The sequence below is a fragment of the Rhinopithecus bieti genome, unplaced genomic scaffold (genome assembly GCF_001698545.2).
Source record: "Rhinopithecus bieti isolate Rb0 unplaced genomic scaffold, ASM169854v2 scaffold_23096, whole genome shotgun sequence".
Taxonomy (NCBI): Eukaryota; Metazoa; Chordata; class Mammalia; order Primates; family Cercopithecidae; genus Rhinopithecus; species Rhinopithecus bieti.
In genome coordinates, this window is record NW_016810891.1 from 43,824 (window position 1) to 52,197 (window position 8,374).

Sequence of the window (8,374 nt, forward strand, 5' to 3'; positions counted from 1 at the left end):
TTTTTTGAGACAGAGTCTCACTCTGTCGCCCATGCTGGAGTGCAGTGGCGCCATCTCAGCTCACTGCAAGCTCCGCCTCCCGGGTTCACACCGTTCTCCTGCCTCAACCTCCCCAGCAGCTGGGACTACAGGCGTCCACCGCCACACCCGGCTATTTTTTTTTGTTTGTTTTCTGTATTTTTAGTAGAGACAGGGTTTCACCGTGTTAGCCAGGAAGGTCTCGATCTCCTGACCTCGTGATCCCCCCACCTCAGTCTCCCAAAGTGCTGGGAGTATACGCATGAGCCACCACGCCCGGCCAACCATGTTTGTATTTCTCAAATTCACAATCATTGTCACCTTTGTTGCAGAAGTGATTTGGCCTGAGTTTGAAATTTAGTCCTCCTGAAAATCAGAATGAGATGTTCCTAAATAGCATTAACAGTATTTCTCAAAGAGAAATAAACAGGACAACAGAAAATAATGTCTCAAATAGAACATAGCAAAACCCACACCAAAGCTGAACATAACAAAGAAACCATTCTTGGAGAACATTGTTGATGTCCTACAGTTAGTATCCCCAGCCCTACTTCTTCCCTTCTATATCTTGAACTAAGATTACTGAAATATTAAATTCTTTAACTGCCCTTCTTTGGGAACAACATCAAGTGTATTAGATTGGAGCAAAAGTAATTGCGATTTTGCAATTAAAAAAAAAAAAACTGCAAACAATTATTTCTGGGTACAAAAATGAAGTGGACTTTGCTTCTCTGATCCTTGATTGGAATCACTCGCCACAAGTCCAAACTCTGTGAGAATACCTCCCCACTCAGCCTTTCTGAAATACACCGTGGTTACTCTAGTGAGGATTCTTCTTTGCTGCATTAAGCTATGAAATGTAACTCTGTTTGAATACAAGTATGCTCCTGGAAGATCTCGCAGATTGGTGCTTATTAGTGAAAATTTCACTATGACTTGATTAATATCCTTGCTGACGCAGACTAGGACTCAGTTTCAGAATGAGATTCATTGAGTCTCTACTTCCTCAAGCACACCTTGCTTAAAATAGCGAGGCAATTCTTACACTGAATCTGAGCTCTGAATACTTTTTTGAGTCCTTTGGTATTAGTCTTATTTTATTTGTCAAGGAATTTTTTCTTATCTTCAAGGAATTTTTGGTTATATTGTCAAATTTGTGCTTATTTTTTAATGACAATTTTGTTACTGAAATTCTAGGGCTTTAGTCTAGGTCCTATTAGCTTGCCACACAGAAAGTCAATCACTGAGACGAGTATTGCCAGGGCTGGAGTCTTTATTCAGGTGATGTAGCCCAGGAGATGGGTAATTAGTCTCAACTCCATCTCTTCAACTGACTGAAATTAGGGGTTTATATAGCAAGAAAGAAATGTAGCCATGTGTGGGAAAACAGGAATAAGGGAGGGGTAAGGAAGATAGTTGTCAATAGGAAGTGTGTGGTTGGTTAGGCAGTCATGATGAATGAGGGGTCTGGTATCTCATTGTCCAGATATGGTGACTTGGTAAGTTTCAGTTTCTTTACAGTATCTGGGAGGTCTTATGGTTTGTTTCTCGAGAAACGAACTCAAATAAGCCAGATGTAACTTTCTCAAGTTTTAAAACTGGGAAGGTCAACTTCTACGTTTATTCAAAAGAAACTACAAACATCAATTCTATGGGATAATTAGGACAGTTTCAGTTTGACAAGCATGAATTTGTTCCCAGTCTGTTTGTCTAGTTATTATTAGAACAATTGTCTGTATATAAGGATAGGTTTATATAAAGTAGGACATACATATGGGTTTTATGAGCCTGTATTCTAAGCCAGTACCAAACCCTAATGAGTTCAGAAGTTCTATCACAGCTGCATCCTTTGCTTTGCTTTTCAAAATTTAATAGGAATTTCTTCCGTTTTGGATTTGTGAAATCTGCTTTGAGATCAATCTCCTGGCCACATATTTGCTGACCTAAAATAAGCACATTGTCAATATTGCTTTAGTTTGTCCACTAATAAGTTTGTGCTACCTCTGGAAGAATGCTGGGTTCTTTTATTATTGTTATTGTTACTATTGTTATTTTATCTATCTTTTTAATTGGTGTAACACTGACTTGACCATTTCAAATTGCAGTGGTTATTTAGAAAATGTTTGACACCTAGAAGATTGTTCATTTGAGAGTTACCTAAGAACAACAACAACAAAAGCATTCACAGGGAAATCATGTGTTTTATCTTTGTAAAAAAGAGGGATTAATTTGTTTAGCATAACAGACATCTTTTCTTTCCACATTTGAGCATTAATAAGAATAACTATTTTAATCATATACTATTTTAATGATATACTTTTAAAGGAATTTTCAAGGCCAGGTTCTTGATTAAGTTTTCTGTATATGCTGAATTACTGAAGATATATAAACATAAAAGTTTTCCTTCCTAATTGATAAGGAAATTCATAATTAGCCTCCTATAATAGTAAGTCCATATATAGTAATATTTGTGTTTGAGTATCTGGCTTCTTCCAATTTCTTCCATCTCCTTTTCCCCAATGTTTTTTTTTTTCTCATCTCTCACAGTTTTCTAGGAAACTTTAATAATTAATGAATAAAAATAAAATTCCACTCACTATACTATTTCAGAATCATACATCTTAATGTGCTAGGGCTATCTCAATATTGACTCAACGTGAAATTTGTTCAGAATAATTCATGGAATACAACAATGTATAGCTATGATTAATCCACACTATAGCCTGTGAATACAATACATCTGATTATTGAGTTTGCACATATTTATTTCCTTTTGTGGTTTGCATAATTTCCTTTGGAGGTAATTACAAAATTGACTACCAACAGAATTACTGGCATATTTCACCTTTACTACAAAGGTGTATGATTTATTTCTAACTTAACTAGCCTTGGAAGCATTATCTTCGCAGAATCCATGATAGCAGTTTTAAAATACTCAGGTGTAAGCACGGACCCTGGGTGGCCTTCAAGATGGAAATTAAATGCATAAAAGTGTATCAGTTACAACACAAATACAGAACAGAGTTTTCTTACATTATAAAAGTGATGCTTATCTTCAAGATAGTTCCTGATATCACCTAGGGTACCTTTAGATCAATCAGTTTTCCCATTCAGGAAGTGAAATATTGAAATAACTTCATCCGAGAAAGAAAAATGCCTGAGTCCCAACTTGAGTCTCCCTTTTTACAAAGGGAATGTGCCACATAAAAATCAATTAAATCACAAATCATTAAATCATTAAATCAAAGACTCTGTTCTGAAGTAGATATTGAGGATGCTAATATTCCAATAATCCACAAATATCCACAGTGAATTATCTGAGATTTAAACTCACACTTTTTAAGCACCACTCTGTTCCATTCTCACAATACTTTTCAATTTTAGTTCTTATTTTGAAACTTGCCAGCATGTTTCTTGGTTGAATGGTCACCGAGCAAAAAGAAACCAAATCCACTTTCAAACCTTAAGGTAGGTACTATCTCTAAATGCAACATAATGCATAAAAAAGTATTTTTCTCTACTCTCTGATCTGTATCTGAAACCAGATCAATTATACCATAGATGGTTTTTTTGGACAAACATAGAAATCGATCCTCCTGGTCTTAAAGCTTGAAACTTACATTTGTCTTATCTGAGTTCCTTTCTCAGGAAACTGACTCTCAAGCCTCCTAGATAGTATCCAGGAACTGAAATTACATTTCCTTACCCTCCCTAATTCCTGTTTTCCTAACTGACTGCTTGCTTCCTGCTGACAAACTCTTCTTCTTTACTCCTCTCTAATTCCTGTTTTCCCTCAGGTAGCTACATGCCTTCTCCACTAGAAAAGGCCTCAGTTTTAATCAGTTGGGGAGGAAGATTTAAGATTTACCTCCCATCTCCTCAGCTGCAGCATCCAAATACAGCTTTTTTCCTCGGTAATACTCATTGTCTCAGTGACTGGTTTTCTTTGTAGTGAGCAATGAGACCTAGCTCTAACTCCTGGCATTTTAGTAACATATCAATTACACTGTGTGCTTATAATTTAGATTCTATTGACATATAAAATTTTGCCTAAAAAAGTAAGGGAAGAGAGTATATTTTGGAATATGCAGGTATAATGTATGGATTTATTTATATACTCTATACTCACATCCCTTCTATAAATACACACACATATAATATGTATTTATACTCCCTTTTCTTATATTTTTTATTCAAAATGATAAGTAATAGTGGATCTCTAAACAATATATTTGGATTTAATATACATCAACTATATAAGGCATGCACTGTTAAGTACATCAAATAATAACAGATTATAATGTAAACAATGAATTCTTGATTTAATGAGATTATGTATCTTCTCAAGACATGATGGAATTGAGGAAATTAATAAGGTTTCATCTAATTTTAAGTAGCATGAACACTATTTATCCTTCAAGTCAGCTTTTGTCTTTTTCCTATGTGCTGCAAGATACGAGAAACCATCATGAGAAAAATTTTGAGACTTTGGAAGTATGGAAAGGGAAAATAAGAATAAGAAGTTGGAAAAGAAAAAATATAGTTTGAAAAAAAATCTCAAACATTATTGACTTTAAGATATCCATTCTGGATTGAAAAACATTTTCATCTTTTCTGCAAATGGTCTTTTATTCAATAAAAGTATGTTCTTTCTTTTCTTTCTTTTTCATCTTTTCTCTCAAGATCCTGTTGAAATTATTTCTTTCAAAGAATCTGTTTCTTTTTATTCCTTCCCTCCCCTCCTTGCAATCTATTTACCAATTTCTGTAATATTCTCAAAATTTATGTAAAATATAAAAAAAAATTTTTATTATCCACCAACTTCCTCTGGTTTCTTCATCACAGTACTATATATATAAATAGACTGCATGTAAATAGTACAGTGTATTTACCAAAATGAGTACTGAGGTAGGGTTTAGCTCCTCCATTTGTAATTTATTTTATAGACAATAAAAGAATTAGTTTTTCTTATGACTCCCCTATGAATACAAATTTCTGAAAACTTACTGAGATATACTCCTCATATTGATCCCTTTCTAAAAAGATGGGCTTTCTAAGTTCTCTGAACCAATACAAGAACATTTCTATTCTTAACATTTGTACTCTTATTTCCCAACAGATTCAGTCACAAGAACATATTTATGTTGTTATTTTGGGTAGAAATCCAATAATAAGTACGTATAAACTATATCAGTAGAATCAATTATTCACTTACACGCCACAAAGGAAAACAAGAGAAGATATTTATAGTATCTATTTTTATGGAAATTTTTGGCATACATTATAGTATCTAGTTATCATAATTTATTTTTATCTCTTTTCCTGGTAAATAAACGTAATTTTCTCACCTTTAATTTTGTTTACACAATGAAGTCTTAATTATTATGGGCTTTGGTCTCTTTGTTATTGTTGAAGTGTTTATTATTTAAAATAATTTATAATTTTTATTAAAAAGACTTCCAGTAATATTCATAATGGATATTATAAGAAACATCAGATTGTTTCTATTTTTTTGGATTTTATTTCTGGATTAAAATAAGCATTTTAATTACATAATTTCAAGCAGAATGCCACTTACCAAAATCCTACTTGCTGAGATATAAATTACAGTCAACAAAAAAATTGAAAGAATAATTTAAATAAAATGTTCAGTTTATTCTATTTCTATCATCTGCACTCCACACCCCTCTTTCAATACATCACCAAACAACTCTATTGGTTTGCAGGGGCGGCAGAGATGGACAGTGGATAATGTCAATCCCCAATTCTGTACTATCCTCAAACATCTTTCTCTTTAGGCTTTCAGTGATTATTCTCTAATAACCTACAGCAATAACCTGTAAGAATTTCTAATAATTGAAAATACCAATCACACACACACGCACACACACACACACACACACTTCTGTCTTCCCAAGGGGGTTCTTATGAGTGCAATAGTAACACAGTTTTATTGAGAGCAAACAATTAGTGTTGTTAACAGCAACTTTAAATACTACTTGTAATAAATTCATGCTTATATTTTCTTTATATTTAGTACACCAGAATTCAAAGCACACCATAAAACCACCACCAGGTTTGGTGGCTTACGCAAATGCTATGTCTTCTACCAATCTATCTTGGCATTCATAAGTTAAGCCAGTAGCTAACATAAGTAAAGATTTAAATATTATATAAAACATTTCTAGAAATATAGACATACAAACATGTGTTCCATTGATGAAAAAGAAAAACAAGCACACAAGATACCTTAACTAGCTATACTCTTATTGTAGAGTACATGTTAATAGTTTACATTACATTGAAAATCTCTTATTAGTGCTTTTCTATACATTGCATGGTTTTTATGTTAGCTTCCACCCGCCTATTAAGTTCAGCATGTAAGTATCTTCGTGTCTCTGTCAAGTTTTGCTGTAAAATTGGTGTTTGAGCTGGAACATCACCATGCGACCTTTAGTTCTGGAATACAATTATTTTGTGATAAGGATATATGTTACATAAGTTTACATTTTGTCTTTGACGACTTCATTAACGTCATGCTATATTGATTTTTTTAATATTTGTCCTTCATGTGTCTATGTGATTTGTGTTCAAAATGATACATTTTAATGTAAAGTGCTAATTCAACAAATAGTAGATGTGACTGCTTCGTTTAGACATAATACCTATGCAGCTATCTACTTATCTATCTGGCATCTATTATTGGTAAATACGTCTTAGGAAGAATTAAACTTGCTGCCTATAGCTGGATATAAGGACAAAAATCTTCAGTTGGAAAATATGTTCAGTTATTGGTTCATTCTTTGTTTTTTATTCAAATTGTTCTAAGTCATTCTATTACCACTTTTTCTTCTTGAACATTATTGCTTTAAATGTCTACTCTGAGATTGTGTGGAATAGCTTCCTTCTGATTGCCAAGCAGAATAATTTTGCCTTTCTTAAAAATAGCCACAAAAAGGAGACTAAGTAATTGCATAATTGTGATTATATTGGTAACGTTGAAAATGTTATGATAACTTACAAAAAAATTCAGGGAACTTATACAACAGTCATTTACCCATCATTTTTGGCAGGTGTATTTTATGGTTGAATTGCTTTATTGCAAATATCTATTATAAATCCCTAGAGTAAAGGCCAAATAGCGTTTTATCACTCTGAGGCAAAAACACAATGGAAACTCTCCATAGAAAAAATTGTGAAAGCGATTTTTAAAATGACACCTTATAGTAGCATGAAGAAAATATTTTTACTTTTTAAAATATGTTTTCATTATTTACACATGAGATTAAAATACAGTACATTTATAGATATGCAAATACTTTTTATCCTACACATCTTTTGAAATAGGCTTACTTTTGAAATAGTCATGTTTAAGACTTAATAATTAGATTCTCAAGCCATGGAAAGTAAAGTTGTGTAAATTATTTAAAAAGGTTTTTATTGTGAATTTAAAGCAAAATGTAAACCACTTTTGTATTGTTTATAAAATTTAATCTAAATTATTTTATCTGAGTTTTCAGAAAACTCATAATCAGCTTACTATCTGTATGTAATATCATACTTGAACTCATCACTTCAACTAATATCAATCATGTACCGAGATTCCTTAAACCTGGTATGCTTATTTTTAATCTCTAACTGGGTTAATATGTATAGATAAGGTTCTTGCTATCATGGAATTTATAATGTAACAGGATATTTAGTTAATACACAAAACACACAAGCAAGATAATTTCAGATAATGATGACTTCTAGGAAGAAAACTAATTCAAATAGTGATACGATAAACAATTACATGTAGGAGAGAATGGTTGAGCGGTATTTTTTAGTGTGTTATGAAATATCCTTTCAGAATTAAATGTTGGAATTTTTTTAATGATTTCAAGAAGTTTCTCAATGAAGATCTGAAAGAAAAGTTTTCAAGTGCAAAGGATGTGTTTAAGTCTCACGTCAAGTTCAAATTTTACTTTCTGTGCAATAAATGGAAATTCACTGTGGCTAAGTATTAGGAGTTGGGGGAATGCTATTTGGAATGAAGTCAGAAAAGCATATAGATGCTGTCAGATGTAGAGGCTTGTAGTGCATGGTAAAGAGCCTAGTTTTACTCTAAGAATAAAGAAAAGTCACTGGAGAGTTGTAAGAAGCAGAATGGCCTAATTTTACCTAAGTTTTGTTTTGTTTTGTTTTTTTAGACGGAGTCTTGCTCTGTTTCCCAGGCTGGAGTGTAGTGGCATGATCTCGGATCACTGTAACCTCCACCTCCCAAGTTCAAGGATTCTCCTGCTTCAGCTTGCCGAGTACCTGGGACTACAGGCATGCCACCATGCCCAGCTATTTTTTTTTTTTTTTTTTTTTT